We start from the raw sequence: 18,647 nt of genomic DNA, 5'->3' as shown, positions 1-18,647 counted from the left end.
GGTATAAGAATTGTATAATTTTCATAGTAAATCATGAGATGAGAATATATTTTGAACTCAAGAGCATTGAATTTTTAACTTGAATTCTCACTCTCTCGTCGATCAATCCTGCAATCTATAAACTGTGGATAACATTTTTGTTTTTACTTGTTTTTTTTTTTGGGGGGCTTTGGAAAAAATTACAAATCTTAAGTTTTTTGGGTTCTAAAATTTGCCAATTGGTTATAGAAATCCTCAAAATTTGAAGGTGTTTTTTTAACACTGGTTTGGTAGCTCGACAAGACGTAAATATGTATTTTCAGGGGTTTACTAAAAATTCATATCTTGTGAATGGAAGCTGAAGAAGCCGCCGAAGTTTAGCATTTCTCTTCTTACGCATGTCTTCATGAATGTAGCAACCTTTAAAAAATATTAAAATGATAAAAATAACCTTAAATATAATTGATAAATTACGATAAGTAGAGGTATATCTAGCATTATAATCCAAACAGGTTACAAATTTAAAAGTAGATTCTTACATGCAAGAAAAAAATGATCTCAACTCATTATAAATTTGGCCTAAATCCTACATAGTGTTTAAGAGATGAGAGAGATTTTTCATGAAGAAAATTATTGCATGAATAATTATTCAATTAACTTTCTTTCTTAGGATCTCTTTTTAGTTTGACACTCAAAATACGACAATAGTTTGAGCTTATAGAGTGGTTTACTTTAGTTATACTAATAAATCGATGTCTCTACTAAAGTCGGTCAAAAATTCATATCTAAAAATTTTAATTTAGTTAGAAAACACAAGATAATGGTCTCAACTTTCAAACTTACATTGCTAACAAAACAACGGATATGAACCCTTGCTTATATTTAGATCATGTAGTGGGAAACTTATGAAAATATTGTTTATTATTATTAAAAAATAGTAAAAATTATTATTATTCTTATTATATAAAATGAATAGTTATTCCACTTCAAGCCTTATGAGATGTTTAAAAATGCGTGAAGTAGTCTCTTATTCTATACTAATGAATATGGTTCAAAATTTATGAAGTTTTATCTAAAAACAAAGTACATAAAAGGAGGGTTTTGATTTAGTTTCATGTGAATGTCCCATTTGGGAGTGTTACGAATCTACACTATCAGTGGGGTTGTATTTCAATCCTTGTATCTTGTGAGATAGATGTGTAGCAATAGGAACATGATCACATATATGTGTTTTCACACATAATGTATCATGGTGTTCAATTCTTGAGGATAACTTTTTGGTTCAACATATATAGGGCTTTGGGGATATGTGTACAAGAGGCCACGCTAGCCCAATAGTCAAATTTTAGGATTTTGGAACATTCTTGGATCTAGATGAATCGCAATATGGTCAAATCTAGGTGACTAGATGAAGTAATATATATGTGAGGCATCATAATAGGAAATCATCTTTCCAATATCTCTTTCAAGAAGCATATGATTTGGGTATGTGAGGTAGATTGCTACCAGCAGAGCAGGATGGTCTACAAACATGTACATGCACTGTAGATAAGCTTAATCAATTCCAAAAGTGGATCCATGACTTAATATTCCTTGAGGGGATAGTGAGGCATCATCCTACTGAATTTAGGGGTGTTAGGACCAATAGGGTGTGAACAATTCAAAAAAGAAGGCTGATCAAATAGATTCTTATCTAAACTATAGAAATCTTGGTGAGCTAATGGAAGGGTTTTGTAGCTTTACATGGGGTCAAGAAGTTGAATATCCCTAATTTATAGTCTCAAGTAATAGTTTTACTTCTAAAGACATCATCTTCACACAAAATAGACTACAAGAGGCTCAAATTTGACTTTGAGCCTCAAGGATAGTTTTCCTCAAACATAATAGATTAGGTGAGGGCTAAGAACGTCATACAATTAAAAGTATCGTGCAATAATAATGTACCCTCTGCATCTCTTTAACAATATTTTATAATCATATTCATTCTCCATCCTCATTCTCCAAAAATAGAGCATTTAATAAGGTTTTGAAAAAATGACACTTGAATAAGTGCCAAAATTCCTAAATTGGTATTATATATGAAAGAAGGGTTGTGCTTCTAAGTCTCAATACTTGTTCACGCTACATATGCATGACTAGAGGTGGGGGAGACTAGATGAGTGTGGGCTATGTATAGGATTCATGAAAGATGTGTGTGTGTGTGTGTGTGTGTGTGTGTGTGTGTGTGTGTGTGTGAGAGAGAGAGAGAGAGAGAGAGAGAGAGAGTGAGTGAGAGAGAGTGATTAGAGTGTGATTAGAAAGAGCAATAAGTTGCAAGAGTAGTGCATAGATGTTGAGTAAGCGTGTACAATAGCAATATGTTGAATATGATTAGTGCATAGTCACTAGGGTGATTTATATAAAGTCATATATTATTATGTGGGAGAATCCATCAATGAGCCAATCAAAGTAATTAATTTACACAGGTTTATGTTCAATGGCTAGACCCAAAATATTAATAAAGATAGCCAACAATGACATGTTATTACTAATCGCATACTACATTGCTCTTCATAGGAAGCAGAGTATGTCACATATCTATACAGGATTAAGGAGAAGGAGGTTGGCATTGACGTGGCACCATATGCTTCCTTTGCGCTCAATCTGGGTCCTCTCCACGAAATCCGAAGGTGGTTTGTTTTCGAAATAAGGAGGTGTGCCCGTTGCAAGCGTGAACTTCACGCTTGCACTCCACGTCCAAGTTCGCCGGGTCCAGTCCACGTTCACTTTTTGCCTAGGGTCACCATCACGGCGCCTGCTATTCCACGCTTCTAAGTCGCCTCTCGAGCTCCACACAGTGTAGGTACGTTTCATCTCCTGTGTGTTGCATGCACGTTGTAGACCCTGCACTTAACACACAGTCCACACTGTGCGCGCACACACACCTGTCCCTCACATACACTGCACGCCCAAAACCCGCTTGGTACATCACCTTGGTGCATGCGCTCATTTGCATTAAAAAAATAGTGCTCGATGCTGAGAAATTAAGTGCATTGGTTGGGTGATTTACAAGCTAACAACAGCATATATCGGTGATTGTTGTATTGCACCCGTGCATTGGTTGGGTGATTACGAGCGTATCAGTTTTCGAGGGATACAACCAAAGATGCAGTGGGCTCCAGAGGGAAAACGGCTGCAAACCCACACATGGAAAATCTACATGGAAGTGTAAAAGGAGGTTGGAAAGCTGTCTCTGGAGTCTGGACCTGAAATGTTACGGGTTGTGTATGTGTGTGTGTGTGTGTGTGTGTGTGTATCAATACCAATAAAACTAAAACTAGAAATTGAAGGGCATATATATATATATATGAAATTGTAAGCCCCTTTTGTTTAATGCACATGATATTTTACATATTCCTCAGACTTATTTTCATCCATCTTTTTAAATTAGTTTCCTAAAAGTTCTAAAAGTGTATTTTGTAAAATGATTTTGGACTTTTTAAATAAAAAATAATTTATTTTGTTATATATATACACATATATGTATATATATATATGGAGAGAGAGAGAGAGAGAGAGAGAGAGAGAGAGAGAGAGAGAGAGAGAAAGTGTAGAATAATTTGGGTTTTTTAATAAAGGAATGATTGAGAAAAAGTGGTTGCATTTTGGCTAGCCTTCAGATTTTTTAAAATTTTGGTTATTCTATGTATGCCAAGCACCTCAGTCTGCCAGCTTTGAGCTCCACGTGGTCGTGCCTTTGGCTCCTCGACCTCCTCGATTGCCTTTGCCTCCTCCAAGTGCTTCATTGCTCAAGGTCTTTTATTTTGCTCAAGGTCATTTTATATATACAAAATGTATTATATAAACAAAGTGTATACAAGATAAAGGGAGAGCATAGAATGACTCGTTTTGTTTTAAATTTATGCATCAATAAAAAGGAGGTTGAAAAGCTGTCTCTAGAGTCTGGACCTGAAATGTTACGGGTTGTGTATGTGTGTGGTGTGTGTGTATCAATACCAATAAAACTAAAACTAGAAATTGAAGGGCATATATATATATATAAAATTGTAAGCCCCTTTTGTTTAACACACATGATATTTTACATATTCCTTAGACTTATTTCATCCATCTTTTTAAATTAGTTTCCTAAAAGTTGTGTATGTGTGTGTGTGTGTGTGTGTGTGTGTGTGTGTGTGTGTGTGTGTGTGTGTATCAATACCAATAAAACTAAAACTAGAAATTGAAGGGCATATATATATATATGAAATTGTAAGCCCCTTTTGTTTAACGCACATGATATTTTACATATTCGTCAGACTTATTTTCATCCATCTTTTTAAATTAGTTTCCTAAAAGTTCTAAAAGTGTATTTTGTAAAATGATTTTGGACTTTTTAAATAAAAATAATTTATTTTGCTATATATATATATATATATATATATAGAGAGAGAGAGAGAGAGAGAGAGAGAGAAAGTGTAGAATAATTTGGGTTTTTTAATAAAAAAAATGATTGAGAAAAAGTGATTGCATTTTGGCTAGCCTTCAGACTTTTAAAAATTTTGGTTATTCTATGTATGCCAGGCACCTTAGTCTGCCAGCTTTGAGCTCTACGTGGTCGTGCCTTCGCCTCCTTGAGCTCCTCGACTGCCTTTGGCTTCTCCAAGTGCTTCATTGCTCAACGTCTTTTATTTTGCTCAAGGTCATTTTATATATACAAAATGTATTATATAAACAAAGTGTATACAAGATAAAGGGAGAAAGTAGAATGATTTGTTTTGTTTTAAATTTGCGCATCAATAAAAAGGAGGTTGGAAAGATGTCTGTGGAGTCTGGACCTGAAATGTTACAGGTTGTGTATGTGTGTGTGTGTGTGTGTGTGTGTGTGTATGTGTGTGTGTGTGTGTGTATCAATACCAATAAAACTAAAACTAGAAATTGAAGGGCATATATATATATATGAAATTGTAAGCCCCTTTTGTTTAACGCACATGATATTTTACATATTCCTCAGACTTGTTTTCATCCATCTTTTTAAATTAGTTTCCTAAAAGTTCTAAAAGTGTATTTTGTAAAATGATTTTGGAGACTTTTTTAAAAAAATTGATTTGTTTTGTTATATATATATACATAGAGAGAGAGAGAGAGAGAGTGTGTGTAGAATAATTTGGGTTTTTTAATAACAAAATGATTGAGAAAAAGTGGTTGCATTTTGGTTAGCCTTCAGATTTTTAAAAGTTTTGGTTATTCTATGTATGCCAGGCACCTCAGTCTGCCAGCTTTGAGCTCCACGTGGTCGTGCCTTCGCCTCCTCGAGCTCCTCGACTACCTTTGCCTCCTCCAAGTGCTTCATTGCTCAAGGTCTTTTATTTTGCTCTCAAGGTCATTTTATATATACAAAATGTATTATATAAACAAAGTGTATACAAGATAAAGGGAGAGCGTAGAATGATTCGTTTTGTTTTCAATTTGCACATCAATAAAAAAGCATTATCATATCTGACAACCTATAATTACTAATTATAGGTCCAATTGTATACATGAGTGTTATATATATGTTTGTGTGTGCATGTGTGTGTGTGTATAAGATTTAAATAAAGAAGATTTGGATTGTTTTGTTTTAAAAAAAAGATTTATTTATATAGAATATATATATATATATATATAGAGGACTACCTAAAGATTTCAAACAAAATGTATTATATAGATCTATCTATATCCATACAAGATTAACCACAACTCCCCCTCCCTCCACGTGGCCGGCCAAAAGCGGGGTTAATTCAAAAGGAGGGTTAATTAGCGAAAAATATGGAGGTGCTTTGTTTTTGAAAATATGTGCTCCAGCCCAAAAGTGTGATCACGCTTGCACTTTATGCCTGCAGTCCCACCTCCATGTTCACCTGCTCCAATCCACGTCCACATTCTACAGTCCATACCCATATAATGGTGATGCTAATATGAGCGCACAGCCGTCCAACCATGTGACACATCATCGGTGTGCGTCTCTCTAAAGGCTGTCTGGCATCTCCCATCGCTCAGCTGTGCAACTATGTTAATTGACTGAAGGCCTCACCCCTTGTCTGTGTTGCAAACCCGGCCCAAAACTAGGATAGCCTCTGTAGAGTGTGTATCGAGGTGGCCAATTTTGAAGGCAAGCATGCAAAAGGAGGTATAATTTGACAATAGGAGGTAGAAGAAGGTTTTAAAACACACACAAAAAGGCACTGTAAACCAGAACTGGTACTGCACTGTTACCTTGAACTCGATGCGTTCATGGATGGGAGAGGATGCTATTCAAAAGTAAGTAAAGTTTTTAGTTATTCATTTTTTATCTTCTTGATATGTAAATGAGTATTTATATTGTCTTTACATGTGTCTTATAGCCATAAAGTTTATATGAAGATGTAAGAGGTCACGATAAAAAACTTAAACTACACCACTTGGGATGACATATGTGCAGAGTATCCCCAGTCTAGCTCTCAGGAAGTTTTGAAAGATTTTTTCTTGTCCTTCAAAGATTGGGTAATATTCTTCTATTTTTGTATTAAAGATTCAAATGTGATGGTATGCTAGTATTGTTGTTATGTCTTAAGAAACCATCCACCACTAAATATTATATTCTTGTATATTAACTTTCTACTAACAACAGAAGCCTCCAACTAAAAAAAGGCAAAAAGTCACTCTTTCAAGAAGAATCAAAGTGTCCACAAAACTTTCTTGTGCACCTTGAAAGAGCTCGTTCAAGAGAAAGCAAGATGCCTTCTACGAAATGCTGCTCCAACTGAAGGAGTGAACTAGAAGAGTTTTTTCTTCTTGGACAGGAACGTAAAGCAGCATCCTATAAAGTGATTTGTGGGGATGTAAATAATCTTCAGAATATCATTCCAAAGAAAGATTAAAGTCTTGTTATTGCTGATATCCCATATGATTTTAATATGAGTGGTTCCATGAATGATGAAAGAGCATATACCTATCAAGAAATTCAAAAGATGTTACAAAATTTTAAAATGGTAACTACATCAAATATGTGGAGATTTGTGATCTTTCATAGCACTAGCCAAGCTGCATCAATACTGCAACTCTGAGAAAAGAAGCACATGGTCTGGAGTCTCTTGTTTGGTATGGTTTCAAAAGAGCTTATGTTTTTAGTTTCTCTTCATTATTATTCAAACACTTTAAATTTATGTTTCACTAAATTTGATTGTAGAGTCAAAACAAATCTAGATCATGTTCTTGGTTTTCTTTTTAAAAGATCCTTTGAAATGATCATGCTTGGATATTGGGATGAAATTGAGTAAAGACGTGCTAAAGCACATGTCAATGAGTCTGGATGTGTGAGATCCATGCCCCCTCTGCACATCAAACTCTTAAGTGCTCGCAGCAGAAGTAGCAACCTTGCGCACAAGGTAGAGCTTCCCACTCGAGGCCTTGCCCACGAATGTTTGGACAAGAGACTAATCCGGAAGCTCTTCCAAAACCGAACTGCAAAAAAAACTTCCCTCACCCAGAAAGCATAGGCGATTCATCCAGGAAAAATCTTCTAACGTAGTCAAGGGCCTTAACTAGCCTTTGTATTCTAACCGAGCCCGCGGGTCACATGGCCGAATGCTAGGAGGAACTTGCTCTTGGTTCATAGAGACCGACACTTTTTTCCCCATCAAAGAGGCACATCCATTGATTCTTTCCCATAGAACAAGGATTATCCTGTAACTTACATCAAAGTGTTGGTTCATAATAGAGACCACACTTTTTTCCCCATCAAAGAGGCACAGCCATTGATTCTTTTCCATAGAATAAGGATTATCCTATAACTTACTTCAACTATCGTAACTTGAACAGAATTGAATTTTATTATAGGAATCCATCAATCCATCCAATCCCATGGGTTAGCCAACCATTGTATTGATAGGATCCATTAGAAAAATTCGGTTATGTTTTGTCCCGGGTACCAGGGAAAAGAGTTCCTAGGCCCCCTAGAGCCAGCTCTCATGCAAAATTTAAATAGACACACCACTTACACACCCAATATGAAATTGCCTTTTCTTAGATTCAACTATCTCCAAAACAGCATTGCAATAAAACCACAATGTTCCATCATAATCCTCAGTATTCCATTTCCAGGTCCAATTTCCAACTTTTCTACTTTCCAACTATAAAATCCAAATTTCAGTCATTTCTTCCTCAACGTACCTATGGCATCACCCGCAACCAGAACGCTCACCACCTGCTCACTCAGGGCCTTTTCAATAGTTCCTAGCCCATAGTACCTAGGAATATAATCACATAAAATCTCTATGGACTCTCCGTTGAAGATCAACTAGATCAACCAACAAGATCCATGTAAAAGAGCCATGAACTCATCCGTTGAAGACGAACAAGGCCAATCAACCACCGTATCGGAAGCTTACCATTTTAACCGAACCGAGGTTGGTCAAGACCTCAGCCAATCTTGCCATGTGAGACGTCCTTCTTTAACTCTCGGGTGCTGTCAATTGTTTGTAACATTTCCACTTAGGTCCCCCACCACGACCTTATTCCATAAGATAGTCAAAATGCTTCCCCTAGTACGACCTCCACTTAGGTCCCCCACCACGACCTCATTCCACAAGATAGTCAAAATGCTTCCCCCAGCATACTTGACGTAAAACAATCTTTAAAAAAATAGGTTTCCCATACAAAATGCAGTTCCAAACATAATTTCTATCTTTCCTCATCATCATTACACATCCTTTCACATCATTCCTCATCATTTCTTACCATTCCACTTCATTTCTCATCGTTCCATATCATTTCTCATTATCCCACATTTTTCTACATCAATTCACATCACATCATTTCAAATCCACTCTCATCATCTCACATCAATTCACATCCATTCACATCATCCCACATCATTCCCACATTCATTCACATCATCTCACATCATTTCACATCCAATCACATCCACTCTCATCATATAACATCAATTTACATCCATTTACATCCACTCACATCATCTTATATCCATTCACATCATCCCATATCAATTCACATCCATTCACATCATCCCACATCAATTCACATCTATTCCACATCCATTCACATCATCTCATATCCATCCCACATCCATTCACATCATCCCACATCAATTCACATCCATTCACTTCATCCCACATCAACTCACATCCATTCTTATCGTCCCACATCCATTCACATCATCCCACATCATTTCACATCCATTCACATCATCCAATATCCATTCACATCATTTCCACATCATTCACATCATCCACACATCAATCCACATCATCCACACATCAATCCACATCCATTCACATCTTCCCACATCATTCCCACATTCATTCACATCATCTAGATTAAAAGTACAGTTACTCTACTTTTTATACTGACAGGACTTTTCTAAGTCTCGGCCATTACTTGGTTGAGTTAAAGATAACTTTTCTCGACTCAATTCAGTTAAGTCTAAATTTCCATTCTCTTTTGGATCCTCAATCCTTTCAAGAGTTTTGGGTTCCTTTCCCACGGAATCTCAGGAATAATTCAGTCACAATTATTCACATTCATTCAACTAAGCGTGTTTTTGGTCTTTTTCTAGGAAATCCTTTTCCCATTCAGAATGTACCCAAGATTCTATTTTTCCAGAATCTAGACTTATACTTTGTTATTTTCCAAAAGTTACTTATGTTTTTGATTTTCCTTTCTGATTAAAATTTTATCCAAGATTTCACGATGCATTCCCATGAATATTTCCTCATTCTTATCCCAATTTTCCCAAAATAAAATATACTCAATATTCTTCTTTTTGAAAAAAGGATTTATGCATACGATCTCATGGGATTCACAAAATCAATTATACCCTTATTTCCTCTTTCAGCTTAAACACTAATTCATTTTTATCTACATGAATCATTTCCATAATATAATTTCTCATAAATTGAATAAATCTAGAAACTTGTGCATAACCTTCTTTATTTTTCCAGCAAATGAATAATGCTTAAAACTCCACTTTTAGCATAAAATTTATTATGCCTAAATTTATTCTCTAATAATGATATAAATTTTTCCATAGCTTCCCCACATTTTCTAAGAAATGATAATACTCAAAATTTCACTTTTGATATAAAAGTTATTTATGCATAAATTCCATTTTCTAATGATAATAAAGATTTTTCCATAACTTTCCCATATTTTCTATGAAATAAGAATACTTATAATTCCACTTTTAGTGTAAAAAATAATTATGCATAAAATTCATTTTTTAATGATAAAAATGATGCCATAGTCTCCACGCATGTTCTATGAATTGAGAATGCCAAAAATTATACTTTTAGAATTAAATTTATTATGCATAAACCTTCATTTTCTATTGATAAAATTTTGCTATAACTTTTCCACATTTCTATGAACTAATAATACTCAAAGTTCCTCTTTTAGAATAAAATTTATTTATGCCTAAACCATCATTTTCTACTGATAAAATTTTGCCATAACTTTTTTGCATTTTTTTGAGAATACTCAAAAATTATACTTTTAATATCTACTCCTAATTATCTAAAATATGGTGGGATTTCCTCTTTTAATCTAAAAATTTATTATGCATACCCAAGCATAATTGTAAGCATAATTACGTTTAAACCTCTTTTTAATTTTTAAAAATATCCCAGCATAAACTCTCTTTCAACTTAAAATGAATAATTATGAATTTTCTAATCATAAAACAAGCTTGAATGAATTAATCCTTATTTTAATTAGAATAAAAATCATAAAAATGCTCAATCTCTATCTCTAGCTTGTTAAGCCTAGAGTTTTGGTTAAGAAAATGAGATTAATACTAAGATCTATCCTTCCAAGACAGATTCAACCATGAAGATAAGTAATCTTTCTAAAAGAGATATTTACTAATCAAAAATATTATATTTAAGCATAAAAGATTAGCATTAATCCATTTAAACAATATGAATCACTAGAAGCTTGGTTTTAAGAAAAAACCATTGATTAAATTGCTTCCCAAGCATTAGAGAGGTTGGGAAGAAGATTACCATTGAAAAAGATAGAAAAACACCATTGATTTAGCCTTACCCTTGGTTTTTGGCTTGATTCTTTAGAGAGAAGTGAAGCCCACAAGAGAAAGCTTGGCCTCCAAGATGAAGAGGGTAATCTCCAAGAGAGGATGAAGATTAGTGAAGCTCCAAAGCTTCCCGAGAAAAGGCAAAATAGAGGGATAATAAAATTACACTAATTTGAAGATTATAATGGCATGTAAACACACAAAGACGATAATACAAAGGAATGAAGGTCTATTTAAAAGTGAGGGAGGCCACCAACCGAGTCCAACTGGGATCTAGAGGCTTCCAGCTCCAGTTTGATCCATTTTGGACAAGTTTTAGACTAGTTTGGCTCACTTTTTTGATTTGGTTTGAAGGAGGAGAGAGGAGAGATGAAAATATCTCATTTTTTGAATTAAAAATGCCTCCTTGATGTGATTCATAGGTGCCTCCTTCATGAGCCCTTCTCCCCATTCTGTCAAAAATTATATTTTGTACTAAAAAATCCTATTTTTTAACTAATAAACCCAATGATAGTCAACTCTTCATCTTATGTGAGAATTAACTCATTTTTAGGGGATTTTCTTTTATTCTTTGCCTTTTTCTTATTCGAAAAATAATCCAATGATGCCTTGATGTTGACAATTCAGAAAGGAGCTTGTTCAAAAGTGCTTCCAGAAAAGTTCAAAAATTTTGTTGAGAAATAATGCCCAAAATATCTGTTGTAGCTTCCAAAAGAATATGAAGAACTTTCAGAAAATTTTATGCAATCCTAGAAATTCTAAAATTTTTCCAATAGTTGAACTCCTCCTTCTTTGATATCTTTGAAAGATTTTGAGATTTAAGAAATATATATATAAGGCTTGTATAAACTTATAATGGTGGTTATAAGCTTATAGTGTTAAGCTTTTATCAGCTTAGGAAGAGTTTAATATCTTCTTTTCTCACATGGAACCCACGTGGAGCTTCTCTGTAATAAGAAGGAAAGTAAGCCGTTTTTTTTAAAAGCTTATAAGCTTTATTGAGATTTAAGCTTTTAAGCTTAAACCCCCACAACTAAATAGTGCGTGCTGAAAAAAACCCGCTAGGCACATAGCGCGCAATCGCCCATGGAGAAGAGAGAGATTGAAAATAAAACAAACTCTGAAGTTCGTTGCTCGCCGCCGAATTGGTGGAAAGAAAAAAAAATTAGAAGGAAAAATAATAATAAGAAAATTTAATTTTGGCTTTTAATTCTCATGGCTACAAAGGCGCCGTGTAGCGAAAAGAAAAAGAGAGGGAGGCCTTGACCGTATGATGGATTTCCTGTAGCTTCAATCTTTTGAAAATCAGAGAGTGGGAGTAAAGGTTTTGGACTATGGTCAATCCATCCGTATGGTTGGATATCTGAGGAAGACATAGCATGGATTAAAACCACTTTCAAGCTTGTAGGAGTGGTTCTCTACTTGTGCAGGGTGGTTTCATAAAGAAGGTGATGATTTACTCCCATCCCTTGATCAAAACCTTCATCCAAGGGCCTACATAATTCACATAACCATGTCTCCTTTTCCCAAAGGTCTTCCACACCTTTTCTTCTTTATGTCTTGGATTTTTGAATGAATCTTGTCTTTGTTTGAAGTCCTTGTACCCTTGCTGCAGATTCTCCTCTTCCCATGCAAGTATTTTGAATTTGTTGAAAAGCCTTCAAATTTGCTCCAAGCCAATAACCTTTGAGTAAAAATCAATTTCTTGATTTTTCTTCAACTCTCCATGACCCAAATTCAATACTTGAATTTGCCGTGCTCTGATACCACTGTTACATGACCATGGTACATGATGGAGATTAGATTATTCTATAAATTAAATAATAAAAGAAATAAACCATAATATCATAGTATAAATTAAGAGCATGAAAATCAAAGAACACAAGATTGGATGTAATCTCCACCCCGACGTGTGTGGCTCCACTCCCACACGTGGTATTTAAATCATATTCATAAATTTAGCCCTTGGAGCCATAAATAGCATAGCTTTTCCAAATTTAAATTAGGCTTTTACAAAATTGAACCTTAGTCCAATGCTTTTAAAGCATGTCATAAAAAAAAAACATTGCCCAACATATGTACAATGGGCCAGATCATACAAAATCAAATATTTAGCACACATGTACTCGGAACACCATATTGGGGAATATGGGAATTTTCCACAAGTTTGGGACACGTGGTCAAAAGTTTGGATTAACCATAACTTGAACACCACTAATCCAAAATGAGCGCTTTATAGCTCTTTAGATTCCATTTTTCAAGCGCTTTCCAACGATAGGTCATATGATAGGGTTTTGAGAAACTTACAAACATGTTATCCATGTCCCCTTTTTTAAGTATTCAAAAATGAAAATTGGAAAATTTCCAAATTCACTAATATGGTGTTTCGGCTAGATAATCTTGTCCAATGTCCACCTTGGTTGTTCCAAAAACTTATGATCTATACTCAACATAGTCCACAATGTAAGATCACATTACTTTGGAATTGTAAGATTCCTCCCCAGCCTCTCAAAATGTCCAGCATCTTCTCTGTAATCAATCCCTCTTCAGAAATATAAAAGACTAGTTTCTAACTGTTTTACCCTAGAGAGAGAAAATATTCTAGAGAGAGAATATTCCGATTTTTAATATTTTTGGATAGAAAATTATCTCATCTTATTAAAATAAGTTCCCCTGAAACAGAAATTCAAAAAGAACTTTCCAATGTGCAATTCGAATTAATTGGAAATGGGTATAAAGGACCTTAGCCTAAGGGTCTAGATTTTCAGAAATTTTTGGATTATGGTCCAATTAAGGTTCCTATGGGCCAATAGCATCAATCCATGTGTAGGGAGGAGATAAATCCAATTTTGTAAAAGAAGATACCAAAAAATGAGTAAATGCTCACATAAGATGAAGAGTTGAAAATGTACAAGGTTTATTAGTAAAAAACTATGAGCAATATTAAAAATATGAGATATTTTGGGTATAATGATTTCATATTGACACTATGTAAGGAAGGGGAGTTCTTTAAAGGAGGTGCATATTTCACATAAGATGAAGAGTTGAAAATGTACAAGGTTTATTAGTAAAAAACTACGAGCAATATTAAAAATATGAGATATTTTGGGTATAATGATTTCATATTGACACTATGTAAGGAAGGGGAGTTCTTTAAAGGAGGTGCATATTTCACATAAGATGAAGAGTTGAAAATATACAAGGTTTACTAGTAAAAAACTATGAGCAATATTAAAAATATGAGATATTTTGGGTATAATGATTCTATTTTGACACATATGTAAGGAAGGGGAGTTCTTTAAAGGAGGTGCATATTTCACATGCTTGAATGAGTTTTAAACTCATAAAAATTGAGATATTTCATCTCTCCTCTCTCCTAATTCAAGTCTAGTTCCAAAAAATTAGCTTAACTGACCTAAAACTGGTCAAAAATTGACCAAACTGATTTGGAAAATTCTAGAATCAGTTTGTTTGGTTAGGAGCTCAATTTTTCCTATAAATAGAAGCCTCCCCCTTGTTGAAAAATATATAGTGTTTATGCATCGTTACTCTGCTCCACCTAAGCCAAGAACTGTGAATTCATTTAATAATTCACTAGTTTTTGGAGCTTCCCTCTTTCTTCAATCCCCATTAGTGACTCCATCAACATACTTAACCAATTGATTGGTTGGGGGCCTCTACCATGAACAAAGAATCAAGCAATTTGTAAGGTAATTAGTGAATATTGATCTTTTCCATAAATTCTTAATGTTTCTCTCTTCTCAACCCCTCTCAAGCTTGAGAAGCTTAATTGGAATGGTTTTTGAATGCTATTTAAGTGAATTGATGAATGTTAGTGAAGAGTTACATAATTTGATGAATGCTATTTAAGTTAAGTGATTAATGATAGTTAAGAATTACATAAATTTCCTTTTATGCTTAATTCTAATGGTTTTTATGTAATTTCTCTCTCTCACTCAAGAAATGGTCATACTCTTGACCCATTCTCAATCCAAATGAAGCTTTTCATAAAGCTTTTTCTTAATCCAAGATTAATCTATGCTTGAGGCCAAATTAATGGCTTTTTTCTATGCTTTTAGTTTATGTATTTCATGAATATTGATGATTCAATACATTATGGATTAATGATCCAATTAGGGATCATTCTATTTATTTCCTTAATGATAAGCGTTATCTCTTAGAAAATATGAGATTTATCAGTCATAGCAGCGGAGCTATGGTAAAATTTTTATAAAAATTATGCATAAAATAATTTCATTCAAAGCATGAAAAGAGGACTTCCTACCATATTCTAGGAATTATCATCCTAGATTAATTGAAAGATATTCATTGTAATCATACAGAAGTTGATTTTTATGTTATGCATAATTGATTTTCATGCATAGAGCTATGCATAAAAGAATATTATTTTAACAAAAAAGTGTTACTTTTATCATAATTAGATTTCATGCATAGAGGTATGCATAAAAGATTATTATTTTAACATAAAAGTGTTACTTTTATCATAATTGGATTTCATGCAGAGGTATGCATAAAAGATTATTATTTTAACATAAAATTGTTACTTTTATCATATTTGGATTTCATGCATAGAGGTATGCATAAAAGATTATTATTTTAACAAAAAAGTGTTACTTTTATCAAATTTTAATTTTCATGCATAGAAGTATGCATAAAGGATAATTTTTTTATATTAAAAGTGTTACTTTTTTCATTTTTAATTTTCATGCAAAGAAGTATGCATAAAGGATAATTTTTTTATATTAAAAGTGTTACTTTTATCATTTTTAATTTTCATGCATAGAAGTATGCAGAAGGATAATTTTTTTATATCAAAAGTGTTACTTTCATCATTTTTAATTTTCATGCATAGAAGTATGCATAAAGGATAAATTTTTTTTATATCAAAAGTGATACTTTTATCATTTTTAATTTTCATGCATAGAAGTATGCATAAAGGATAATTTTTTTATATCAAAAGTGTTACTTTTATCATATTGAATTTCATGCATAGAGGTATGCATAAAAGTTGATTATTTTATTATAAAAGTGTTACTTTTATCATATTGGATTTCATGCATAGAGGTATGCATAAAAGTTGATTATTTTATTATAAAAGTGTTACTTTTATTATATTTGGATTTCATGCATAGAGGTATGCATAAAAGATATTCTTTTTATACTAAAAGTGTGATTTTCATCATAAATGGATTTTATGCATAACTTAGATGCATAAGAGAAATTCTTTTATTCTAAAAGTGTAATTCCTACCAAATTGAATTTATGCATAAGAAGATGCATAAAAGATTGATTTTTATTTCGAAAGTGTTAGTCTCCTTAAGTGGAATTTATACATAAATAAATGTGTAGAGAAATCTTATATCAAATATAAGAATTCTCTTAAAAAAAAGATATGAAATGTGATAAGATGTGATAAGAGGTGTATGCGATGTGATAAGATTTTATAAGATGCGTATGGGAAGTGATAGGGTGTGATAAGAGATGTATGAGATGTGAAAAGATGTGATAAGATGTATATGAGATGTGATAGAATGTGTTAAGATGAGTTAGGATGTGTTAAGATGTATATGGGATGTGTTAGGACGAGAATGGATGTAATATGGTTGTATGAATGTGGATGTGGATGTATGAATGTAGATACGGATGTGTATGTATGTATGTGGATGTGTATGTATGAATGAGGACGTGAAAATGGATGTATGTATGTAGATGTATATGTATGAATGTGAATGTGGATGTGGATGTGGATGTATGAATGTAGATACGGATGTGTATGTATGTATGTGGATGTGTATGTATGAATGAGGACGTGAAAATGGATGAAATTGGATGTATGATGTGGACGTACGAACATGGATATGTATGTAGAATAATGAATATGAAGGTGTATGTGAGATAATGTGTAGTCTATATGAGTGAATGGATGAGAATGAGTACACATTGAATGGAATGTGGAATAAGTAATGTGGTCCGAGAGTGGATAATATGGAAAGACAAGAGTTCGTTATAGAAACTGTATTTTGTGACTGTTTGTAAATGATTGTTTTATGTCAAGAATGCTAGAGAAGCATTTTGACCGCCTTGAGGATTAAGGTCATGAAGACTGAACTGATAAAGTTGCAACTGTTGAGACGGAGAGTCAATGGTGGAGGACGTCTCGCGTAGCAAGGTCGATCGAGGTCTTGACCAGCCTCGGTTCGATTTAAATGGTGAGCTTCCGGTACGGTGGATGAGGGACCAAGGAAGCGGCCTATGAGTGAACCGCTAGGTCACCTGCAAAGGATCCTAGAGGGTGCTGACCATACGGTGCTCGGGCTCTGGGTCGCCAAAGATACCCACACGTGCGTCATGGAAGATATTGGAACAAGGAGTAAGAGTTATTTTTTGAAACCGGGCATGGATCTTGTTGATTGACCTTGCTGGTTCTCAACGGATGTGTCCATGGCTCTTTTATATGGATCTGTGGGTTGATCTTGCTGATCTTCCACGGAGATTCCATTCTATTATATGAATATATTGCCGGTTACTATGAGCTAGGAACTATGGAAAAGGCCCCTGAGAAAACGCGTTCTGGTTAGCAATGATGCCATAAGTATACCGATGAATGAATGACTGGAAATAAGGATTCAACCAGAGACTTTGAGGATTGTCATCAGTGACATAATGGTTTTATTAAAGGATTGTTTTAAAGCTAGTTGATGCTAAGAAAAAGGCAATTTCATATTGGGTGTGTAAGTGGTGTGACTAGTTTTATGATTGCATGAGCTTCCGGCTAGGGGGCCTTGGAACTCTTTTCCTTGGTACACCCGGGACAAAACCTAACCAAATTCTTAATTGGATCCCATCACTACAGTGGTTGGGCGGTTGGCTAACCCATGGGACTGGATGGGGTTAGGCTGGACTGATGGATCCGTAAATCGAGATTTAATTTCTATTATTACGATAGATGAAGTAAATCCCAGATAGAAATTGTTCTATGGATAGGAATCAACGGCTATGCCTCTTGATGGGGAAAAAAGCGTTGATCCCAATGATCCAAGTGCAAGTTTCTTCCTTGATTTGACCAAGTACCGTTAAAGGTGCAGTCAGATCAGTTTGATCAGTAATGATCTTGACTACGTTAGAGTAAAGAGTTATCCTGGTGGAATCGCCCGTGCTTTCCGGGTAAAGGAAGTTATTTCGGTTTCGGTTTTGGACAAACCGACGGATTAGTCTCTTGTCCGGATATCCGTGGTGGGCGAGGCCCCGAGTGTGAGACCCCTACCCACGCACGATGTGCTACTTCCGCTGCTAGTACCCGAATCCATTGCGCGGTGGAGACTGGGATCTTATAGTTGGTATCAGAGCAGTTTTAAAACTAATATGGATAAGTAAATTCTTATCATAAGTTGATAATAAAAATTCAAAAAAAAAGCATTTTTCATAATGTATTTTCATTCCGTAAGCCTCTTTAATGAAGAATTTATAATCAAAGAATTTTTTTATAGATGAAAGTTCCCTACTTATCTGGTATTCCCGACCTCACCCAGTCTCAAGATATGACTGCATTCGCCTTCGAACATCTCATCTCTTCTACTTCAACTCAATCAAGCCGAGCAAGACT

Source organism: Cibotium barometz, chromosome 35, assembly GCF_041138505.1.
Source record: "Cibotium barometz isolate CiBa-2024 chromosome 35, ASM4113850v1, whole genome shotgun sequence".
Taxonomy (NCBI): domain Eukaryota; kingdom Viridiplantae; phylum Streptophyta; class Polypodiopsida; order Cyatheales; family Cibotiaceae; genus Cibotium; species Cibotium barometz.
The sequence above is the reverse complement of the archived record's forward strand: the minus strand, read 5'-3'. Positions refer to the sequence as shown.